Raw genomic sequence first — 26,486 nt, 5'->3', positions numbered from 1 at the left:
TGCCCCCCTCCCAGTGTGTGTGTGACTGCCCCCCTCCCAGTCTGTGTGTGACTGCCCCCCCTCCTAGTCTGTGTGTGTGTGACTGCCCCCCCTCCCAGTGTATGTGACTGCCCCATCCCAGTATGTGTGTGACTTCCCCCCTTCCCAGTCTGTGTGTGTGAGACTGCCCCCCCTCCCAGTCTGTGTGTGTGTTACTGCCCCCCCCTTCCAGTGTGTGTGACTGCCCCCCTCCCAGTGTGTGTGTGACTGCCCCCCCAGTCTGTGTGCGTGTTTGACTGCCCCCCCTCCCAGTCTGTGTGTGTGTGACTGCCCCCCCTCCCAGTGTGTGTGAATGCCCCCCTCCTAGTGTGTGTGACTGCCCCCTCCCAGTGTGTGTGTGACTGCCCCCCTCCCAGTGTGTGTGTTACTGCCCCCTCTCCCAGTGTGTGTGTGACTTTCCCCCTCCCAGTGTGTGTGTGACTGCCCCCCTCCCAGTGTGTGTGTGACTGCCCCCCGTCCCAGTGTTTGTGTGTGACTGCCCCCCCTCCCAGTCTGTGTGTGTGTGTGTGTGTGTGACTGCCCCCCTCCCAGTCTGTGTGTTGTGTGACTGCCCCTCCCCCCCAGTGTGTGTGTGACTGCCCCCTCCCAGTGTGTGTGACTGCCCCCCCTCCAAGAGTGTGTGTGACTGCCCCCCTCCCAGTCTGTGTGTGTGTGACTGCCCCCCCTCCCAGTCTGTGTGTGTGTGACTGCCCCCCCCTCCCAGTGTGTGTGACTGCCCCCTCCCAGTATGTGTGTGACTGCCCCCCTCCCAGTGTGTGTGTGTTACTGCCCCCTCTCCCAGTGTGTGTGTGACTGTCCCCCTCCCAGTTTGTGTGTGACTGCCCCCCTCCCAGTGTGTGTGACTGCCCCCTCCCAGTGTGTGTGTGACTGCCCCCCTCCCAGTGTGTGTGTGTTACTGCCCCCTCTCCCAGTGTGTGTGTGACTGTCCCCCTCCCAGTGTGTGTGTGACTGCCCCCTCCCAGTGTGTGTGTGACGGCCCCCCCTCCCAGTGTGTGTGTGACTGCCCCCCCTCCCGGTGTGTGTGTGACTGCCCCCCCTCCCAGTGTGTGTGTGACTGCCCCCCCTCCCAGTGTGTGTGCGACTGCCTCCCCTCCCAGTCTGTGTGTGTGTGACTGCCCCCCTCCCAGTCTGTGTGTGTGTGTGACTGCCCCCTCCCAGTTTGTGTGTGTGTGACTGCCCCCCTCCCAGTCTGTGTGTGTGTGTGACTGCCCCCCCTCCCAGTCTGTGTGTGTGTGACTGCCCCTTCCCAGTCTGTGTGTGTGTGTGTGACTGCCCCCCTCCCAGTCTTTGTGTGTGTGTGTGTGTGACTGCCCCCTCCCAGTGTGTGTGTGACTTCCCCCCTCAAAGTCTGTGTGTGTGTGACTGCCACCCCTCCCAGTCTGTGTGTGTGTGTGTGTGTGACTGCCCCCCCTCCCAGTCTGTGTGTGTGTGTGTGTGTGTGACTGCCCGCCTCCCAGTCTGTGTGTGTGTGTGATTGCCCCCCAGTCTGTGTGTGTGTGTGACTGCCCCCCTTCCAGTCTGTGTGTGTGTGTGTGTGTGTGACTGCCCCCCCTCCCAGTCTGTGTGTGTGTCTGCCCCTCTCCCATTCTGTGTGTGTGTGGTGTGACTGCCCCCCCCCCAGTGTGCGTGTGACTGCCCCCTCCCAGTGTCTGTGTGTATCAGTGATAGAATGTATACAGACACCAACCCACTCACCCACGTGTCAGTCAAACGTGTCACCCACCCACCCACGAGTCAGTCACCCATCCACGTGTAAGACAGTCAGGCAGTCAGTCACCCACCCACCCAAGTGTCAGGCAGTCTGTCACCCACCCACCCAAGTGTCAGGCAGTCTGTCACCCACCCACCCAAGTGTCAGGCAGTCTGTCAACCCAAGTGTCAGACAGTCTGTCACCCACCCACCCACCCAAGTGTCAGGCAGTCTGTCACCCACCCACCAAAGTGTCAGGCATTCTCTCTGTCTGTCTCTCTCTCTCTCTGTCTCTCTCTCTCTGTCTCTCTCTGTCTCTCTCTGTGTCTCCCTCTCTCTCTCTTGGTCTCTCTCTCTCTGTCCCTCTCTGTCTCTCTCTCGGTCTCTCTCTCTCTCTCTCTATCTCTCTCGGTCTCTGTTCTCTCTGTTCTGTCTCATCTGTCTCTCATCTGTCATCTGTCTGTCATCTGTTTGTTCGTCTTTAATCTGTCTGTCATCTATCTGTCTCTCTGTCTGTCTCTCTGTCTCTCTGTCCTCCTGTCTCTCTATTCTGTCCTCCTGTCTCCCTGTTCTGTCCTCCTGTCTCTCTGTTCTGTCCTCCTGTCTCCCTGTTCTGTCCTCCTGTCTCTCTGTTCTGTCATCCTGTCTCTCTGTCACTGTCTGTCTCTCTGTGACTGTCTGTCTCTCTGTCACTGTCTGTCTCTCTGTCACTGTCTGTCTCTCTGTGACTGTCTGTCTCTCTGTCACTGTCTGTCTCTCTGTCACTGTCTGTCTCTCTGTCACTGTCTGTCTCTCTGTCACTGTCTCTCTCTCTATCACTGTCTCTCTCTGTGTCACTGTCGCTCTCTCTGTCACTGTCTCTCTCGCTGTCAATGTCTCTCTCTCTGTCACTGTCTCTCTCTCTGCCACTGTCTCTCTCTCTGTCACTGTCTCTCTCTCTGTCACTGATTGTCTCTCTGTCACTGACTGTCTCTCTGTCACTGACTATCTCTCTCTCTCTCTATGTCTCTCTCTGTGTCTCTGTCTCTCTCTGTGTCTCTGTCTCTCTCTGTGTCTCTGTCTCTGTCTCTCTCTCTGTGTCTGTCTCTGTCTCTCTCTGTGTCTGTCTCTGTCTCTCTCTGTGTCTGTCTCTGTCTCTCTCTGTGTCTGTCTCTGTCTCTCTCTGTCTCTGTCTATCTCTGTGTCTGTCTCTCTCTGTGTCTGTCTCTGTGTCTGTCTCTCTCTGTGTCTGTCTCTGTCTCTCTCTGTGTCTATCTCTCTCTCTGTGTCTGTCTCTGTCTCTCTCTGTGTCTGTCTCTGTCTCTCTCTGTGTCTGTCTCTGTCCCTCTCTGTGTCTCTCTCTGTGTCTGTCTCTGTCTCTCTCTGTATCGTCTCTGTCTGTCTCTGTCTCTCTCTGTGTCTGTCTCTTTCTGTCTCTGTCTCTATCTGTGTCTGTCTCTGTCTCTCTCTGTGTCTGTCTCTGTCTCTCTCTGTCTCACTCAGTCTGTCACCCACTCTCTCTGTCTTATCTCAACTGCCGTATACCTACACCAAAATAACCTATACTGCTTTCTTCCAGATCTGACTCAAGTTTTACACGCGAGACCTCGGAAGACAGGTGGGAACACCTCCCCTCCAGTATAGTACCTTGAGAGACTGCGGATCAGGTAAGATCCCAGGTGGGATTGCTGCTTTAGAAATTGTGAAGAGGGGGCATCCAGACACTGGTTAAGGGGTTCAGAAGTCATTCAAATCTGGCTTTTTTTTTGTTCGATTTAGTGAGGTCATTCGACACACACACACACACACACGCACGCACGCACGCACGCACACACACACACACACACACACACACACCAAGGAATAATGGTAGTAAAGTAAAAGTGTAATACAATAAATAAACTGTTAAAATAAAAATAATAATAATATAATTGTGTGTCCCGGTTTTTCATTTTCAAAATCTGGTCACCCTAATTATACAATTCCCTATTCAATTCCTAAAGCCAAACCATTGCCAAAACAATTCTAATTTAAAGTAACCATAATCATTCTAATCTAAGTACCATAAAGAAGCCATTACAATTAACCTGTAACTAAATACAAATTACATTATTCACAACAATGACAAAATAACGCTGATAAATACATTAGCCATACATGAAAAGAACATAAACATTAGCAAAACAATCAATTATTATCCCTGTATGTCTATCCATATCGATAGATATACATAAAATACAGGGGCAATAATACAGCATAAAAAATAATGCATTTCCATACAAAAATCACATAGAATACACCCATTCAGTGTCCGTGAATGTATGTATATACATAGGTACATAGCTACATTCACGGGCATTAAATGGGACAGAAAAAAAAAGACATGAATGAAAAATCAAAAAAACCTGTAAAAGTAAAAATAATAAACTTTTCTTTTGTTTAATCACCATTAGATGCCCACTCACCGAAATCCAGGCGACCCGGAAGCACAGGAACCAATCCACAGGTAAACCATAAAATAATAAACCCTTACAATCCACGTCTGTAACAAAACAGAAGAAAAAACAGCCAAAAAAACCTCATGGTGTAGTATATTAAAAGATAATTTTATATAACAAAGGTGAGTATTGCACGTACATCAGGATTAAAATAAAACAGCATGACATGTTAGGGACATGTTACCACTCGGCGGGACAGCAGCACAGGAACACAGGATATGGCCTTTGATAACCTTCCTCTGGTAGCAGGGACCCAGGATCGAAGAGACCAGCTCGCAGTCGAAGTTCCTTCCTTAGCAATGGGGATATCACTGCCATTGGTTCAGAGGAGGTAATTCTCCTGACCGGTTCCGGGTTAGTCCGCGTGTGCGTATGACGTCATCAAGTGGCGTCTCTCTACCGTTCACGTCGCGCCATGCTGGATAATTGACCAGACAAGCAAATGTCCCAAAAAAACAGCTGTTCAAGCGGGAAATTCCCTTTTAGATCCTTTATCTGACTCTCTTGTTCTCTTTTGCGTCTAGCAGCTAGGCACATAAGAGATCCCCTGAGGGTAGCCTTATGGGCCTCCCACAATGTGGCAGGTGATGCTACACTTCCCTCGTTCTCTGTGAAGTATTCTCTGATTTTGTCTGCGATTTCCAGGTCGAATTTAGGAATTTTTAGCAGTAGCTCATTTAATCTCCAGTTCGCTCCTGGTCTGTCTAGTAAATTTAGCTCGCACCGCAACTCTATAGGTGCGTGGTCTGACCACAAAATATCGTGTATTCCCGAATGGGAGACCATTGGGACCAGTCTGTTGGATACAAGGAAGTAATCTATTCGGCTATATCGGTTATGAGGGTGGGAGTAGAAAGTATAGTCCTTGGTCTGTGGATGTTGCTCCCGCCATATGTCCACTAGCTGACAGTCTCGGAGTCCGTAAGAGATTGTTAGTACACTGGCGACACACTTTATTCGAGCTCGGCTAGTCCCACGAATTCGGGTATACTCGGGTGTATTGAGGTTTGTGACTGTTTTCTGCCCGAGTGCATTGCGTTATTTTCCAGGCAGGGATTGAAGCATTTTATTCCCGCTGGCTGCAATACTGCACAGTATATATATATATATACTGCATTACAATTCATGAATTTATGCCATCTGGTAGACACGCGAAGCATTGTAGCCTATTAAATCCTAATGATTATCATTTAACAGATCAGCCGCCCGTCAGCCAGGCATGAACCATGGCTGGGAAGGCAAACGCAACGGGGCTTGTCAGAGGTGAGGAGCGGTGCATTCCAGGTATCTGCCAGGTACATACTGGGTATTTGCTCAAATAAAGTGTGTCGCAGCAGTATGTCTCGTTTGTTGGGGGGATTAGGGGCTGTACATCTGTCTAGCTTTGGGTTTAGAGTCCTGTTCAGGTCCCCTGCCAATATTATTTGGCCCTTTGCTTCCCGCTGCAAACGTCGGAAGAAGAGGGCAAAGAAATCTGATGCCTGTTCACACGGGGCATATATTGAGACCAGTGTGAGGGCCTGACCTTGTATGGATCCTACCAAAATGATAAATCTGCCGTCTGCATCTATCACCTTTTTTTCTAGCTCGAATAATACATTTTTATGGAATACAATGGCCACCCCTCGTTTCTTCACTGATGCTGAGGCTAGGTAAATTGTGTTAAAATCTTTGTCAATGTATTTGGGGTAGCTAGTTTTAGAAAAGTGAGTCTCTTGATGGAAGAGGATGTCTGCTTTGTGTCTTTTATAGTCTTTAAAGGCCAACTTACGCTTAGCTGGGTTATTCAGTCCCTTTACGTTATGGGAGAGGCAACGTATCTCTCTACCCATTCGGGTCGTCTTCTAGTGATTCCTGTGCTGCAGCTGTTTTGGTCGAGCTGGGCCCACGTCGTGGGGTCTTTCTCCAATCCCGATCTTGTTGAGCTGAGACTGCTGCAGTGCTGGTTACCTTTGTCGCCGGCGGGGCAGGTGGGAGGAGGAGGGGTAAGACACACGAGGATAGACACATAAATGACATAAAATGACATCTTCGTCTAGGAACTAGCGACGTTGACAGGAAACCGCGGGGAGACTCGATATCCATTCATAGGGTTTCTACGAGCTCTCCGGTTGGGGTTTAAGGACAAGATACAGGTGTGGGTCAGCTCCGTTTCAGAGCACAATCATGGCACAATTTGGCCGCTAACCTGTCAACTTTAACAGCAAAACATAACGTGTTTTAAGAGTCCACCAGAGTTCTTTATTACGATTTTCATTTAGTTCTCTTGGGTTTTGGTGTGGTCGGCCCACCACTCCATTCTGGTTCCAGGGCTGTCTCCTCCTCTGTCGCTTCCGCCGAGGGGCCTTTCAGACCCAGTGTGTTAAGGAAACCTGGGCCTTCCCCGATATCTTTTAGAGTAAGGGATCTCCCGTTTTTCGTGACTTGAAGTCCGAACGGGAAGGTCCAACGGTATCTCACGTTATTGTCCCGGAGTACTTTTGTCACAGGGAACAGGTAGTTCCTAGACGAAGAAAACAAAAAACTCACCTTTGAATGTTGACCACGAGGCTGGAGGAAGATGGCGGGCGTAATGGCGCTTCTTGTACCCCACCGTGAGGCGCAGACCCAGGAAGAGGTGAGCGAGCGGGAGCAGGGAACAGCACATCTTCCGCGTGGCAGCAGGAGATCCAAAATGGCCGCCGCCGGAAACCGGAAGTCATCATCATCAGACAGCGCCAGAAACACCAGCGCCATCTTGGAGGTGGCAGACCTATCCGGAGCTTACGCAAGTCGCGAAGGCCCCACAGGCGGAAGGAGACAGCTATCGGCCGGGACGGCACTGTCACCATACAAGCACCAGAGACATGGCGGCGCCACAATCGCGGAACCACACAGGATGGCGGGACTAAGTAGAAAAATAAAATAAATAAAAGAAGCACACACACCAAAGGGAGACACGGCAGATAGGGACATATAGAGAAGTCCCCATTCCAATATAAGGGCACAGTAGGTGGGACACCCCTATACGAGACCAGAAGGGAGGGAAACATATGAGTTAAGGGGCCAAAGAGAGACAGGAAAACAGAAATATGGAGGGAAGCTAAAGAACAACGTAATTGAATTAGCAATCATGGAGACTCTGTGCTGAGTAGCACAAGTTATAGTTTCGATAGTTCAGGAGACCCTAAACAGGGTTACAGTTAAATGAGAAGTTTAACTCAAAAGGTTAATAAAGATTATACTGGTTATCTACATAAAATTAAAGATGGTAGTTAAAAAGAGAGAAAGCGGGCCGGAGGGATGGAGGGAGCTTCATATCCCGAGGTCGGCATGTGCTGTGGACGAGATCTGGGGAGGGGGGTCTCCCAGGATCCCGTCAAAGTCCTTTGGGGAGGGAGAGTGGGTAATGGTCCGGAGGGTGCGGGGCCACACTCCATGAAAGCGTTGGACTCTACTTCAGGACACGGGAGTCCTGAAGAGGAGAACATATTGTTTAAACATGTGTATTTACATGATGTCTTTTCTTTTATGTCATTTATGTGTCTATCCTCGTGTGTCTTACCCCTCCTCCTCCCACCTGCCCCGCCGGCGACAAAGGTAACCAGCACTGCAGCAGTCTCAGCTCAACAAGATCGGGATTGGAGAAAGACCCCACGACGTGGGCCCAGCTCGACCAAAACAGCTGCAGCACAGGAATCACTAGAAGACGACCCGAATGGGTAGAGAGATACGTTGCCTCTCCCATAACGTAAAGGGACTGAATAACCCAGCTAAGCGTAAGTTGGCCTTTAAAGACTATAAAAGACACAAAGCAGACATCCTCTTCCATCAAGAGACTCACTTTTCTAAAACTAGCTACCCCAAATACATTGACAAAGATTTTAACACAATTTACCTAGCCTCAGCATCAGTGAAGAAACGAGGGGTGGCCATTGTATTCCATAAAAATGTATTATTCGAGCTAGAAAAAAAGGTGATAGATGCAGACGGCAGATTTATCATTTTGGTAGGATCCATACAAGGTCAGGCCCTCACACTGGTCTCAATATATGCCCCGTGTGAACAGGCATCAGATTTCTTTGCCCTCTTCTTCCGACGTTTGCAGCGGGAAGCAAAGGGCCAAATAATATTGGCAGGGGACCTGAACAGGACTCTAAACCCAAAGCTAGACAGATGTACAGCCCCTAATCCCCCCCAACAAACGAGACATACTGCTGCGACACACTTTATTTGAGCAAATACCCAGTATGTACCTGGCAGATACCTGGAATGCACCGCTCCTCACCTCTGACAAGCCCCGTTGCGTTTGCCTTCCCAGCCATGGTTCATGCCTGGCTGACGGGCGGCTGATCTGTTAAATGATAATCATTAGGATTTAATAGGCTGCAATGCTTCGCGTGTCTACCAGATGGCATAAATTCATGAATTGTAATGCAGTATATATATATATACTGTGCAGTATTGCAGCCAGCGGGAATAAAATGCTTCAATCCCTGCCTGGAAAATAACGCAATGCACTCGGGCAGAAAACAGTCACAAACCTCAATACACCCGAGTATACCCGAATTCGTGGGACTAGCCGAGCTCGAATAAAGTGTGTCGCCAGTGTACTAACAATCTCTTACGGACTCCGAGACTGTCAGCTAGTGGACATATGGCGGGAGCAACATCCACAGACCAAGGACTATACTTTCTACTCCCACCCTCATAACCGATATAGCCGAATAGATTACTTCCTTGTATCCAACAGACTGGTCCCAATGGTCTCCCATTCAGGAATACACGATATTTTGTGGTCAGACCACGCACCTATAGAGTTGCGGTGCGAGCTAAATTTACTAGACAGACCAGGAGCGAACTGGAGATTAAATGAGCTACTGCTAAAAATTCCTAAATTCGACCTGGAAATCGCAGACAAAATCAGAGAATACTTCACAGAGAACGAGGGAAGTGTAGCATCACCTGCCACATTGTGGGAGGCCCATAAGGCTACCCTCAGGGGATCTCTTATGTGCCTAGCTGCTAGACGCAAAAGAGAACAAGAGAGTCAGATAAAGGATCTAAAAGGGAAATTGGCAACCCTGACAGCATTACACAAAACCTCCAAAAAGGAAGCAATCCTGGAACAAATCCAAGATACCAAAAAACAGTTAAATCTAAAACTGACATCTCACGCAGAAAAAGAAATGAGCTGGACTAAACATCGTTTTTTCGAAAAGGCAAACAAGCCAGACACTCTCCTAGCGACAAAACTTAGAAACAAAAAAACAAATTTTCACATTCAATCTATACGCACGCAGGGAGGAGAACTTACCTCTAATCCTAAGCGAATCGTAGAGGTATTTAAGAGATACTATGAGTCGCTCTACGATGGAGGTAAAGTTAACCATAATCAGAAAACGAAAGATAATCTCCGAGAATTTTTGAAAGAGGCAAATTTGCCCACATTGAGTCGAACGGAAAGAGAGGCACTACAGGAAGACTTCTCTTTAGAAGAGTTGACAGATGTCGTAAAGTCTCTTAAGCCAGCCAAGGCGCCCGGCCCAGATGGCTACTCCAACCTCTACTACAAAAAATACCTAAAATTTCTAGCCCCACATTTATTGAAACTCTTTAATTCGGTACTACAAGGGGCTTCGTTCCCAGCACAGATGCTCCAGGCGTCAATCTCACTGATCTACAAAGCAGGAAAGGACCCGGCAGACTGTAAGAGCTACCGGCCCGTCTCATTAATCAATACAGACATAATTTTTTTTTCTAAACTAATAGCCAATAGAGTGGGTATCGTCCTTCCCAGGCTGATACATCCAGATCAGGTGGGGTTCATCAGTGGCAGGCAGACAGCAGACAACACCAGACGAATAATTGATGTAATTGATCTGGCCCAAAAGCAAAATATCCCTTTGCTGGTGCTCAGTCTGGACGCCGAGAAGGCTTTTGACCGGATTGACTGGCCCTACTTGAGAGAGACACTAGGGGAATTTGGCTTCGGAGGAAGTTTGTTGGGGGCCATACTAGCACTGTACGAGGGGCCGGCAGCGAGGGTGAGACATCAGGGGTTCCCATCAGAGCTTTTCCAGATTCGTAGTGGCACAAGACAGGGATGCCCGCTGTCCCCCTTGCTGTTTGCCCTATGTATTGAACCCCTGGTGGCACATATTAGGAACAGCCCGGATGTTGCGGGCATAACACTCAAAGAGCAGTCACACAAAGTGGCCCTGTATGCGGATGATGTGATCCTGACATTATCCCAGCCTCTTACCTCTCTACCCAATGTGTTCTCAATTCTAGGAAGATTCAATCAAATATCGGGTTTCAAAATTAACCAGGCCAAATCAGAAGCTCTCAATCTAAATCTACCCAAAGCAACAGAAAAACTAATTGGACTCAATTTTAATTTTAAATGGCAGCCCTCCACGATCAAATATTTAGGGGTTAATCTCACCAAAGACTATAAAACCTTATATAAGGCAAATTACCCACAGTTGTTTAAGACTTTAAAGGAGGACCTACGGCCATGGGCAGAATATGGCATCTCGTGGATAGGCAGGATTTAAAGCGTTAAAATGAATCTTCTCCCACGGGTGCTATATCTTTTTCAGACCCTCCCGATTCCCCTGCCAAGAGATGAGATCCTCTCTTTACAGTCAGCAATAACGAAATTTATTTGGAACAAAAAAAGCCCCAGAATTAAGAAAGATATCTTGAGGAGGCCGACCTCGAGAGGAGGGCTGGGGGTGCCGTGCTTGCTTGCCTATTATGAAACAGCTCAGTTAACGCAGATTCTGCAGTGGCACACAGACCCGACCCTTAGGAGATGGGTGGCACTGGAGAGGGAGTGCTGCGCTCTGGTGGATTTGAAAAACCTGATATGGCTACCCAAGAATAGTCATATACGGATGCAAACACCACTGCAGGCCATGAGAAATTCCCTGAAAATTTGGGAGGCCACTAAATTTAGATGTTCTCTCACAACACAGCAGTCATTGATGACCCCCATTTGGGCTAACCCAGATTTCGCTCCAGGCCTAGATAGCGCTCATTTTGCAAATTGGATCCAGGCAGGCTATCTCCGATTATATGATCTGGAGGGCAGGGATGTAATTAAATCCTTTGCTCATGTAAAAGAGGAAAAAAACATTCCGAACTCCGAATTGTTTAGATACTTACAGATCAGAGCTTTCTATAATAAGACCCCTATTCGGCCGCGGAGAACAAATTTTGAGCAGATGTGTGCCAGACAAACGGACACAAGGGGACCAACCTCTTGAATGTACAGGGAAGTGGTCTGTCCGGAGATGACTGACGCGCCCAGACTTAACTACATGAGGCAGTGGGAGACAGACTTAGGAGATACCTTAGAGGACGACGAATGGGACAGGATCCTACAGGCAGCAGCGAAGAGCTCTATCTGTACCACGTTAAAGGAGAACGCCTATAAAGTCCAGATGCGTTGGTACTATACCCCAACAAAACTCTCTAAATTCGTCAAAGGCTTTTCTCCGCTCTGCCCCAAGCAGTGTGGAGAAAGAGCAGACCTGCACCACATGCTGTGGTCGTGCTCTAAGGTGGCCCCGATTTGGGGAGAGGTGCAGGAATGGCTGCTGCGGCTAATTGGGATCGAGGTCCCCCTGGATCCATGGCTGTTCTTGTTGGGTCGGCGGGTTCAGGGGTTCTCGAACGCAACGCACAAACTAATCGCACACTTTGCCACGGCCACCAGATGCGAGATAGCAGCACTGTGGAAGCAACCGGAGATTCCAATTATACCCAAAATCAGAAACAGAATTTGGTTCGTATGCCGGATGGAACAGTTGACAAGTCTGGTCAACGACACCGGCACAAATTTCCTAAAAGTTTGGTCACCTTGGTTGACACAGACAGACATCCCAGGGATAGATGATACCAACATACTGCAATGATATCAAGAAAAGGCGCTCTCCGGTAGCGAAATGGATCCTAGACGTTAGACTTTAGGATAATTGACTTTAAAGTGCATATTTAACTGAATCATAACTCAACTTAGAGCAGGTGAGATAGGCAAGAGTCACTCCTACAGCTGGGGTTCCTGAACCAACCACGGACGATTAAGCAGAAGTAGAACAACTAACGCCCGAGTCGCCCCCCACCCCCTACCCCTCCACCCCCCTCTTCCTACCCCCGGTTCCTGTGTTCGTCCTGTATGTTATGTCACGTAATATATGTTGATTGGAGGAGAAAAACAGAAATAAGGTGATTCATTGTAAGCCAATGGACTGTGTTAACATGTTTGTATTGTTTCACCCAATAAAATGAAAGTTATAAAAAAAAAAAGGAGGTAGCCAATGTGGGATCCGGTGGGTAAAACCGGAATCCTACTTACAGGACTGCCACAGGACATAAGCAAGGGTGCAGGGATATGAGGTAACCGGCCAGCTCCGCCGGTTCTTCAGACCTCCAGGACTCTCCTCCGCTCCGTGTCCAGAAGTGCGTCATACCGCGCGACTTGGCGGCCCTCGTGGAGCTCCTGGAGCTGTCTGTCAGGCCTTATCCGGAAATACGCTAACAGGGGGCGGGTGGAATCGCCGAGCGTCCTCTATCTGCTTCACACTGCTCACGCAGTGCTTGCCAGTCCACAGCTACTCTCAAATGACAAATCGGCCCAACGCGTTTCGTGCGCATGCGCACTTCTTCAGGGGTAATGGATACTGGACATAGAGTACTTAAATACTGGCACAACTGTTTCAATTGGATGTTATGACCTAATCCATGATAGGTCAAAGTTTCTGTCAGTCATGCCTTTTAAAAACAAACAGCCTCACTAATACATACACAACTAACAATGACAACAAACCTAATATATACTAATACTAAAGTAGAAGATGTTAACTACTTATATAAGCACGAATTATAAACTAGACACAACATATTGATTAAACAAATATTATCACATAATTGCACATTAAAAAATACACTAATATATAAATATAAGATTAAAAATATGAATAAATAATTTAATTCTAAGACTGATATACAAGACATTTAATATTCATTTTAAAAATGCTCCAAGGTCAAAATCAATGTTTAAGCCATTCGGAGAGAGGGTTTTCAGCTCGTAGATCCAGTATGACTCCCGTCTACTGCTCTGATTGAGCTTATCGCCCCCCCTCCAACTGGCCTGCATCTTTTCAATGGCCTTACACTTAAGCCCAACTGGATTTTTATTGTGATGAATTAAAAAATGGTGTGAAACACTATGTGTAATGAGACCTCTCTTTATATTGTATATATGCTCATATACTCTCCTCTGATAGCACCTCCCTGTGCGGCCTACATACTGAAGGCCGCAGGGGCACTCGAGTAGATAGATCACGAATGAAGTGTGACAATTAATTTGAGACTTGATGTTATACATTTTTAAAGTCACATTGGATCTAAATGTTTTAGCATTATCACTATAAGAACAAGCGGTACACCTGGTACATTTATAAAAACCTTTTATCGCATTTGCTGATACAGATACACCATGATCCAGGGGGCAACTAGGTGCCAACCTTGATTTTAAATTCGATGCTTTAGTGAAAATGATTTTGGGTTTAACTGGAAGACACTGTGCTAACGTGTTATCACACAGAAGAATGGGCCAATGCTTATTTATTATTTGCCTGATCTTAGGGGCCATCTCATTGTATTCGGTTACAAATGCCAATCTGCCATTAAATTCACTCTCTCTTGCTGATTTTTTATATTCTAGGAGACTATTTCTATCTATCCGATCTACCTGTTGGGATGCCTCTGTAAGCAATTTTTCTGAATACTTTCTGGCCTTAAATTTATCTTTCAACTCACTCGCCTGGATAGCATACTCCTCCTGATTGGAGCAGTTGCGTTTCAGGCGTGTGAGTTGTCCCTTGGGGATATTACGAATCCAACTTGGATCGTGTTGGCTGTCTGCTCTTAAGTAATTATTCGCCTGTACGGATTTGAAGAACGTCTTGGTCTGAACTATATTATTCTCAGCTGTGATTATGAGGTCTAAAAATTCTATGTGATGTTGATTGTGATTAAATGTAAATAAAAGATCCCTATCATTATTGTTTAAATAAACAAAAAATTGTTCTAACTGTTCTACACTACTGGACCAGACAAAAATCACGTCATCTATAAAACGGCGCCAGAGCACCAGGTATGCCCCAAGAGGACAGTTATTCCAAATAAAATCTTCTTCCCAACTGTCCATAAAGAGGTTGGCATAACTTGGGGCAAACTTGGTGCCCATCGCCGTTCCACACACCTGTAAATAATATTGTGAGTTAAACTGCAAATAATTATGAGTTAAAATAAAATGTATGCTATCTAACAGGAATGACTTGCGGACAGTTGAAATGGTAATGTCTGACTCCAACATGCGTGATACTGCTTGACACCCTTTAAGATGATTAATACTGGTGTAAAGAGATGTTACATCAGCAGTCACCCATGTGTAGTCCGACTGCCAATTCAAACCCCTCAGTATCTGTAAGACATGAGTAGTGTCACGCAAGTAAGATTTAGCCTGACATACTAAAGGCTGTAGGTGGTGATCAATAAACTGAGATAGATTTGACGTGAGTGATGATATACCTGAAATGATTGGTCTGCCGGGTGGGAAATTAATATTTTTGTGTATTTTAGGGATAAAATAAAAAATGGGTGTGCGTGAAAAAGGTGAAGACAAAAACTCTGATTCTTCTATTGTACTTGCTCCATCCTCTATACCTTTACTCAGGAGCATTTTATACTCTATTTCGTATCTGCTCAGAGGATCTTTAGCAAGGGGGAGGTAAGTGGTGGTGTCTCCAAGTAATCTCATGGATTCCTGTATATAGTACTGAGTATCCATCACCACTATACCTCCCCCTTTATCAGCAGGTTTTATAACAATAGATTTATTGTCCTCCAGTTGTCTCAATGCCATCTTCTCTTGAGGATCCAAATTATCTTTTTGAATTTTGTAAGATCTACATTTGTTCTCCAGATCCTTAGTGACTATGTCAACAAATGTATTTACCAGGTGACCTTGCGTAAATTTAGGATAAAAAGTGGATCGCGACTTAAAAATCTTCTTCGGTTTGGGAGAGCTATGTTCAGATTCATTATGTTGTGAATCCAATTGCTTAGTAATTGGGTCTTTTAAAAAGTATTTTTTCAAAGCTAGTTTACGTGCAAATTTATGTACATCGATGTGGAGATTAAAGCTATTGGGCCCACAGATAGGTGCAAATGTAAGGCCTTTGCCTAATACCTTCCGTTCTACACTGGTGAGTTGATGTTTACTGATGTTGAAAATGTTTTTACTTAGACAACCATCTTTCAATTTATGTCTATCAACACCTCCCCTGGTTCCTCTGGTGCATTTTTTCTTTTTTTGTAATTTAGAAGAGGCTGGGGTTCTGTGTGTGTTTTTACTATCTCTACCTGTGGAAATATGTGTTCCCTCTCCTTTCTCCACTCTAAAAAAGAAAAGCCTTCGCTCCTTGTGTAGGTAGTTGAGTAAAGGAGACACTATCCGGCTCACTTTCTGATTCAATTTCTGAAAGTACATGATACCTATTCTTGGCCAAAGATCGAAAAACAAATAGGTAGCGCTATATCCCAATAAGCAGGCAGCCTGTGATATAACCCTGACCCCCAGTCAGGTATTGAATATGACAAAAAATTATATCTATGGCGCTCTGCACTAGTAATAAATATACCATATATATTATATAAAATAAAATTTTCTCCCTTTGGTATAGATGCTCCACACGTGGTGGGTAAACATGTAAGGAAAGAAAATCAAAACATAGTGTATTACTGTTATACACACATATAAACATACAACATGAGACAGACGCTGAGAACAACAGGTGACAAATTACAAACACATTTAATAAGGTATATCATTAAAAATACATAAAAATACATAAAAACATATATAAGGATCTGGTAGGACACTCCAACTCAAGTGGGGGTACCTGCTTACCGAATGTAAGATGGTATCAGGCAGTGGATATTTTAAAAGAGTATCCCCTCTTGTGGATGGCTGCTGTAGCGAACTCCTGGCCTCACACGTGTAGTTTCCTGCGTGGATAGTGCAGGCTCCTTCAGCCCGTGGCATCCGCCTTTGTCCGCCGTGGACACGTGATGCTGGCGTGTAAGCTGGCAGTTGTAGGCACCTCCTGCCTGGCCGCTGCAAGCGCGCCAACCGGAGCAGATTCAAATGCGGATGGGTTTGCGCCAAGAAACAGCAGCCCGCAGGTAGCAGCTATCGATTCCAAGGGGGACAGCAATCACCACTAAGTGTGGGAGATCTCACAGAGCCACCCTACGCGTTTCGAAAGTAAAACTTTCTTCCTCAGGGGTAAACGTGATATAGAAAAGTAGTCCCTGTATGTCCCGGTATATGTAGTCCCGTATTAAAGGTGCGGTATACCATTATGAACTTGATCATGCGCAGATGGATGCGCTGGGACACTCAGCGTCACAAACATGACATAGACACAAAACAAAATAAAAAATGACAATGAACAAATATTATTAATAAATATATTACACAAAAGTATATTATTAGTGCATACATAATTTCTAGAACCATAGGATACAATAAAACATTATCACTCTATAACATGATAAAACTGAAGGTGGATAAAGCTGATAGACCACATTACTAATAACATATCATTCCGGTTTTACCCACCGGATCCCACGTTGGCTACCACCTTTTATCCTACTGTGATTAATAAATACATTTTTTTAGGAATAGTCAGCCTTGTCTGTTATATGTATTGTTTGTCTTGTCCTGTTAGTCTTGTATGTTTTAGATTTTTGATACTGCACAATGATTTGTTCTCTTTGTTTTTTCATCCATGCATTATGTCCACGGAGTTCCACTAATTGAAGTGAAGCTGTGAAGATACTCCTGCAGCTATCTACAATCTAAGGACTCTTTCATTGCTGGACATATTTTCATCTTGGACTAACATGCAATACTCACCTTTGTTATATAAAATTATCTTTTAATATACTACACCATGAGGTTTTTTTGCGCTGTTTTTTCTTTTGTTTTGTACTAGTTTGGAGTGCTGAGCCATCCCACCAGAACAGCGGCACAAACCTAATCCTAATCAGGTTGTCCTAATTCCCTAAAGGGTCACAATATCACTAATCACTTTTTAACCACTTATGAGCGCAGATCACCCTTTTGTAACACTAATCCACGTCTGTGTCTTGTTCATCTATTTGTAATCCTTCCCGTATGTCTTGGGGTCTTCTTTTCTTCTTTGGGGTTTTCTCCGGCTTCTTCCGACTTCTTCCGTCTTCTTACGCCACGCCCTTCTTCTCTTCTTAGGAGGGGAGATGTTCCCTCCTTGGCGACTAGCTTCAAAATGAGGCGACATAGGCTTTTATAGGCGTATGACATCACATTTTGCTCAAATGTTTCCCACGATCCTGATTGGGCCGTGAAAAACATGTGATTTGGCCGAACAAAAAAAAAATTATGACGTCATTTAAAGGCAATGAAAGCACAGCCAATCAGAATGGCTGTGCTTCAATTGCCTTTAAGATGACATCATGAAAAGAAAGATGGCCGGCCTCACATGGTACGATAGCCAATCAGAGCGTGGGAAATACATCCCAACTCTGATTGGCACTAGTACCATGTGACAGGCTTTCAATGACGTCACATCAGTTCTCCCCCAAGCCTCTGTCACATGGTCTACTAGAGCCAATCAGAGTAGGGATGGAGTTCCCACGCTCTGATTGGCTACCGTACCATGTGAGGCCGGCCATGTTTCCTTTCATGACGTCATCTTAAAGGCAATTGAAGCGCAGCCATTCTGATTGGCTGTGCTCTCATTGCCTTTAAATGACGTCATCATTTTTTTTTGTTCTGCCAAATTACATGTTTTTCACGCCCAATCAGGACCGTGGGAAACATTTGAGCAAAATATGACGTCATAGGCCTATAAAAGCCTATGTCGCCTCATTTTGAAGCTAGTCGCCGAGGAGGGAACATCTCCCCTCCTAAGAAGAGAAGAAGGGTGTGGCGTAAGAAGACGGAAGAAGACGGAAGAAGGCCCCAAAAGACCCCAAAGAAGAAAAGAAGACCCCAAGACAGATGGGAAGGATTACAAATAGAAGAAAAAGACACAGACGTGTATTTGTAATGGTTTTTTACACATGTCTTCTCTATTTTGGCTTTATTTTTGTTAAATAAATCATGACACAGTGTAATATATCATGTGTTGTTGTTCATCTGAGGTTGTATTTACCTAATTTTAAGACCTGCTAAGGAACAGGTGATTGTTATTATGTCCTAATATGTAAAACCATGGAATTCAAAGAGGGTGTACTTTCTTTTTCACATGACTGTATATTATTAAAGGACAATCTGAATTAATACCTCATATGAAGGTTTGGTGTCTATTTTTCTACATTTTATTGGTGATTAAATTAGATTCCATGTTTTGTTAACCTTTTTAAAGATTTAGGCAAGATTACAGGACTGCCATTTGACGAATGCTAAAGTTATTACAGGTTATATTTGATAGGAGGTTCAGTATTTCTAGAAGTAATCATTTTGGCACTTGTCATATTAACTAAGTTAACATTTCTTCTGCTTCCTATTAAATAATTCTTGATGATTCCAGATTTGAAATTGACTTGTCGCATATGTAACTTGCTATAAAGAATTGTCATTTTGGGTTATTTTAACATTCTTCTGCTAATACAGTATCTGGACATGTTGTGATAAACTGAGACCAATTTTAGATAAAATAGTTCACAATAAACATTTATGTTTCGTTGAGTACAACTTCAGTTTTAGGAGATACCTTTTTTATTTGGACTAGCAATTAATACTTTAGGACAAGATTTTGAGAGTTCTACTCTCTTCCTCAGGTCAAGCAATAATTTGTTTCTTTTCAAATGTAGACAATACAAAATATTACGAGACAATGGGTATAAGAAATTCAAACACTGTAAAATTAAACATTGGGGACAGGTGTGGCTTGCTCAGCTGCAAGATGACTACTTGATAGATGAACTCTGCATGAGAATCCTTAATGTGTATTTTAAAGAACTTTTTACAATCTGTAAATCACAATAATTCACATTGAAAAATATTCCATAGGTGGTTAGGATGACTTCCAAAAAAATAAAACAATTTGGACATTACTCGTCCACTTCTCAAATCTGTAGTGGGGAAATATGAAGAGGACATGATGGCCACATAAAGCATGCTGACAAGGAGATATATCCATTCTCTGCCTACAAAGGTTGACCTTAAAGATCATTCTGGATCAAGTACAAAGTTCAATATCATGGCAGAGATCAATGACATTTAACAACATCAAACAAATTGGACAAAGAGTAATTGAGCTGGAGGAGGCCAGGAACTCCTGTAAAGATTCCTTCACACAGGTCCAACACCTTACCACATAACAAGGAAAAACTATTTCCCCATTGAAATATCAAATTGCAGACCTTGATAATCGAGGTTGAAGACCTTCAGATTAAGGGAGTATCTGAAATCCTATCTGATGTAAGTTTGCAAAGCTTCCCACAGAGGCTTTTCACCTATCTTTTACATTATACCAATATGGAAAAACGTATGCTGGACTGGGCCCTCCATGCTCTTCAACTAAGACCAAGTGAAGATAGCCAACCAAGAGATGTCATTTTATGTCTCCATAATTATATGGATAAATAAAGAATTCTACAAGCAACAAGAAATAAAAAATATTACTACATTTAAAAAGCAGAAGATCCAAATGTATAAAGATCTTACACCAGACACCCTGCAAAGACAAAGGGAACTGAAATAAATCACATCTTATCTCTCATCCCATGAAGTCCAGTACCACCGGGACTTCCCCTTCAAATTGATTGCCACGTGTGATGGAGAGATGGCCATCTTGCACTCCCTACAGGACAGAGAAGCCTTCTTCCCTAAAACTCCAGATAAAAGTGCCAGTAATGATAGAGACAAGAACATCTATACCATCTATCGGCAGTACTCCACTACCATGGCACAGAAGATAGACTAGGGTTAAATAAGGATTCTGACCCCGACATAAGAACGCAAAACATTAATTCTGAAAGTTTTTGGGCGGGTCTCACACATTTTCCAACATACCTACATTTCTACTATGGCACCCACCTAGTTTAAGTTTAAGGTTACTTATAACATTCTAAGATGTAGCACCCATATCAATATGGTATTGTTTTGTTTGTTTGATGTCTTGTTGTTAATGATTTTTAAAGATGAGCGTAAATATGCGACATGTTACAGATCACAGTATGCCTGTTCTGCCATTCAGTGTACATAAGCAGTACACTGTAGATGGTCTTGCTTTGTTTGGAGTGACATCAGAGCACAGAGGGATAATTAAGATTTAAGTGGAACGTGTGCACTCACGTTTCTGCTGTGGCCCTGACACGCAGCAGTTTATTAGTATTAATGTTGTATATATTGTCTGTTGCATTATCTGTAGGTAAGGCTTCTATGGATAATTGGATTATTGGTTAATACTATGTGTGTATGTCCCCCTAGAAAATAACAGGATCACACTGAATTTATTGGGATGTTTAATGTATATATATGGTTATTGTTGTGTTTGCGGCAATTCCGTTGAATTATTATTTTCCTTTTCTCTTTCTCAAATAATTCCAATAGCACCAAAAGAGGATTGGGACATTGGCGGGAAAGACACACTCGCATGTCTGATGTAGCTCTGGCTCTTTTATAGTTTAAAACTCACACCACACCTTGCAAGTGTAATTCTGATATCATTGGAAATATGTATTACAACCCCAAGACTCATATGGGCAGCATGGTAATGTTCTGAACAGAATAACACTGTTTTTAATGCTCAAAACATTGTGTCTTAACAGGTACTACATCCATCTACAGTATATGTAGGTGTCTAGTATCCCACATTGGTACATTTTATTGCTGAGTGTATTATTATTATTCAACTTGTATGCCCCCTTGATTTATTATACACTGGGCTATATCACTGATGTCATTTAGGAGAGGGAGTGGCTCAGTGAGTAAAGACACTGACTGGCACTGAAAGTCTGAAGCATTGGAGCCCGGTGTCGGCTCCTTGTGACCTTGGGAAAGTCACTTTATCACCTTGTGCCTAGGGCACCAAAACCATAGATTGTAAGCTCTATGGGGCAGGGACCTGTGCCTGCAAAATGTCTCTATAAAGCGCTGCGTATAACTAGCAGTGCTATACGAGAACATGCTATTATTATTATTATTATGAGGACTCATAATGTCCAATCAGTATATCATATATACCCAATGAGCCAGATAGCCACTGATTTGGCAGAGCACATGAGACCCTATGAGCTCTGCAATGTTTTATCCACAAGAATCCATTTTCTGCATCCTAGATGTGTTTACTGTACATGAATCTCCCTCCCCACCACTAAGAACTATGGTCACTTCATTATAAATGTACATTCCCGGTTGCTTTCTCCTATATCCTATCCACTCTCATCCCCTGTCATCACCCCTCTACCCCCTATCCCCTTTATTTACCTTCAATCCCTCCCCCATCCATAGTCTCTTGACCTTTCCCTGCCAAACCCCTCTCATTCACCCCCTCACCTCCCCCACTCTCTCCCTAACCCTATTCATACCCTTCCTGTTGCTCTTCTCGCGTCTTCCCTTCCCTCCCCCTTTACATAATGAGATGCCTCAGGAGGGAACATGTAGAAATATATTTTTTTCTATAAATTACCAGATGCTATAATCTTATTAAACTATAAGTACGTTTTTATATTCATGGCTACAGTTACTATGCTTCAGAACTGAGAATGTGGCTATATACAGTAGATCCCTTTAGATTAGAGGTTCAGACATAGTACACAGTTGTTACCCACAGTAGGAATATGAAGGACTAACATCATCAGGGACTGTGTGACTGGTTACAAGAGTTAAGCTATTATCCCTTTTGCCTGATAGTTAACAAGAAGAAAAAGGATGCGTGTAGACTCAAGCAATTTTCAGATATAGAAAAATACAGGAAAAGCAGTGTATTAATGAACAAATTAACTAATTGTATTGTTCAATTACTGGGACTGATGTATTCACAAAAGAAACTTGTTGTTCCAATTTTATTGTCACATGAAAGGTTTCCAAAATTCAGTTCTATATATGATTAAAATTGATGACTTTTTAACCAAATAGATTGCAATGCCAACTTGAAGGCAATACCAACAATTGTGGTTAATGGTGAATTTCAGAATTAATTGGTTAATAGGGTAAAGGATATATATAGGATAGCTTTCACTTGATCTTAAAACCTCTAATCCTCCCGTGTTCCAAATGGCAGCAGGCAAATGATTGCAGTGGTGCAATACATTTAATAGTAGAACTGGTTAAAATAGTAATGCACTCACTGAACAGCATTGGTGGGTCAGCGTTGTGTATAGCTTCCCAGCTTTCATTGGCAGTCTCTGTTCCACCTTGCTCCAGTCCGCTGCAACTCTGCTCTCAATGGCGAAGATCCGCCAGTTCCAGATTGGCCAAGGGGATACAATACGTCACTCAACCAACGGTGGTCTGTGAGGCTCAATCCAATGCATTTCGCTATGATGCTCCATCAGGGATATGGCTCTCTTGGTTCTGAATAGCTTTAAATCCCCAGTACAGGGGATTGGTTGACTAAAAATTAAAAAAACTTGCTTCGATTTACAATAGCAGATTCTAGTTGCTTCTTTATACAAAAGGGTGGCAAAACTATGCTATGAATAACCCACCCTATCATTAGATTTTATATTTTAGATAAAGGTTTCATACTTGTTATGTTCTTGAAAAATGATATCACTTTATTAGAATTTGATTCTCATATGCTCCTTTTAATATTAAAGCTGCTTCTTTCCAATTTCACTTCAATACAATTCAATGAAAATGTTTATGCATATTATGTCTCTTCCTGATGCATTCACATGCACTAAAGGATTAGAAAATCACTTTAGTGACACATGTTGTTCATGTTCCTTTCTTATCTTGTTGTTCATATGTATTCTTTCTTACTTTTCATACTTTTCTTTTCCAGGAAGATGATGGGATTTTAGACGTTGGGATTGGTGGGACTTCCATGTCCCTGGCCCGGAGATCTTACTGTATGTAAGTCAGCGTGTTGCTGCTGTCCTGCCTGTCCTCATGCATGTGCACTTTTTGATTGATATAAATGATAACTACTAAAATCATATCTATTAATGTAAAAGGTCAACATTTGCCACATAAAAGAAAATAAGCTCTATCTGATTTTAAAGACTAAAATCAGATGTGGTCATCGTTCAGGAGACCCATTTCCCAGAAAATAAAGGTATCAAGCTTCTAGATAGACACTATAATCATTAATATTTCAGATTCTCAAAATTTCAAAAAAATGGGTTTCTTCCATAAACATATGCAATATCATTATGATGCCAACAAATTAGATTTGGAGATTAGGTATCTTTTCGTGAAGGTGCGTGTATACTAGAAACCAAATACACTTTAGTCTCACTTTATGCTCCCAATACTGACCAGGGCCAGTTTTAAAAAAAAAACTGTTTTCTCAACTGACTCTTCTCAGGGAGGAATTCCTAATCTTGGGAGGGAATTTCAGTTCCCTCAAAAATCTGCTTTCAGACACCTCATGTGTCAACCGCACACAGCACATAAAAATCACAACTACCCATAAAATGCTATTTTTTCAGACAACCCTTTTAGACAGCAGGAGGATTGGTCATCCCGCTACTAGAAAATAGAGGCAAAAAAGGGTATTCAAGTGCCCATACCATTAAAATATTAAACCCAGTGAACACACTCGATCCAAATCCAGACAACTACACAGAAGTGAAAAATCAGGAGTGGAAATATATCCAGGATTATGTATATGACAAAATAAAGGACATTTAGTGCAAATTTGTTTAAACTAATTTTTCTTAGGTGATTCATAAGTATCACAATATATAATGCATAACGTGTAAAGCAAACTTACACTAGATCCCTCTTACAACTGCATTCAGGTGTAGAAAAATATATATATTCAGACTTAGTAAGTCATAGAATCTCAATATTCTTTATGTAGCAATTTGATAAGTAGCTATGCTAAAATAGCAATATTCTAGGAAATACCAACTGACAAGAGTACTAAAAAACATCTATTACTTTCTATAAAAAAAACAATAATATTGTATTAATGATACTACTGAACAACAATGAATGTGATAATAATATATAGTGAATCATAAAAAGCCCCAGGATAGGCGACACAGAGATTGACACTATTGGATAACCTAAACTGAGGTGAATATACAGTATATATTCAGACTTAGTAAATCATAGAATCTCAATATTCTTTATGTAGCAGTAATGTCTTTGTTCCAAATACTGGTGAGTGTATATAAATTGAATAACACACTTTTTGGCCGTGGTAAACTGGATGTTGTCGGCGTGCTCCTACCAAGGGTTGAACAACAGGAAAAAACCTTCGTGAGGCTGTGCAGCTGCTTTGGGAAAAAAATTGTGGACCGGGACCGCTTTCTCTGAACAAAAACTTTTATTGGCACATTACTACAAGAAGTCCGCTTTTACACGTTTCACACGGCAGACCACGCTTTCTCAAAGAATTGACTGGACAAGATAGGGTTGCCCCCTTTCCTTCTTAATATTATGAAGGAAATTTACCTACAGTATACGGGAAACTTTGTAACATTAGTATAAACTTCTCCAAATTGCCAACATTGAATATCACTATGTCACTGATAAAGCTCTGTGAAATAACAACACAAGTCTGAGGTTATATTTTGCAGAATAGACAAATAAGTTTATTGCTTGTGCGGTGCACACGCAGAGGAGAGTTTCAAAATAAAACCCTCCCAAAGATTGGTGCATACAGGCATTATTTATACACAAAATACTAAACCCACGCCCCCTCTACAAGGTTGCGTGTCGTCACTACGTAAGCGTAAAAGGTAAACAAATTATGCACACGAATACATTGAGTTGATGACATTATGGGATGTCTAAATGAGATGATTCAGCAATAATACTTTATTAAGCTGGTGACCTTTTCTCTACATACAGAACCTCAAAAACCCCCACCTTCGGGAAATCATGCCTTTCTGTCTCGTATTTTTCATAACATTGGCACATTGCTCTGGTTCTCAAGGTTTTTGGCTTAGCTGAACCGCTCAATATCAATTCGAACTTCAGAAGAAAAAAATGTATTTTAAACTAACGTTCATTCCACTTTCATACAGACAATAGACAATATCAGGCACCTAAGATGGATGCTGACTCAAAATGGTTGTTTAGATCCCAGTGCTGTTATGTCAGACCCTCCCCTTACGTCAAATTCTCACTTTGTCATCACATAATTCTTGTGTTATTGAAATTGAGTTCCTTTTAAAATGGTAATCTATGCTATTTTTTTGAGAATGTTGTTGTTTGTTATATACTGTAGCCTTAAAGCAGTGGGTGGGTCTACAGATCTTAACCCCATTAATTTCAGCTCCGGGGACCCGTTTCCGGTGATACTTTCCTCAATAGTAGGTTCTGGAAGCAGCTCTTCTTGGCTACCAGGGATCACCTAATGGCCGCTGTTCAAAGCTCTCATGTCCTGTGGGCCAATAGGAAGTCGTGATCTCATTGGTGCAGTTTTCTATTGGCCCATGTGACATGGGAGCTTGAACTTTTAAAGCCCATCTAGCAGAGCAGAGCGGCTACTGACACCTAGTATGGAGGTAAGTATCTCCGTAAGAAGGGGGTCTTCAGAGCTGAAATGAATGGGGTTTAATGCTATATAAAGAAATCACCATTAAATTGCGCATTTAAATGGGCCAATTCTCATATCACGTATTTAGGGATTAACAGACAACAGTGGATTCATTTCTGGTAAATTACCCCATCCTCTCAATTCTATACTATACAAAAAGTCTTAGCGAAATGGGGGACATATACTTTCTCATTGTTCGAAAGAATCAACGGCATCAAAATGAATATTGAGGGTAGTTGGTATACCTAAAATATATGTAAATAAAGTGCATGAATAGTATTAAAATGTCTTAACAAATGATGAAAATAATAATAATTTGACACTAATATAAATTTCAGTTATAAACATGTTTAAAGTATGAAACAGTTCAAGTCCTAAAAGTAGTTAGACTGGGGCTATTTTTAAAGACTCTGGTAAGTTGTTCCACAAGTGGGGTATTCAGTAAGAGAAGGAAGAACAATCAGATTATTTATTAATATCTGGAACTATAAGCAGGCTTTTGAAGGCACA

The sequence above is a fragment of the Ascaphus truei genome, chromosome 1 (genome assembly GCF_040206685.1).
Source record: "Ascaphus truei isolate aAscTru1 chromosome 1, aAscTru1.hap1, whole genome shotgun sequence".
Classification (NCBI taxonomy): Eukaryota; Metazoa; Chordata; class Amphibia; order Anura; family Ascaphidae; genus Ascaphus; species Ascaphus truei.
This window is presented reverse-complemented; position numbering follows the sequence as displayed.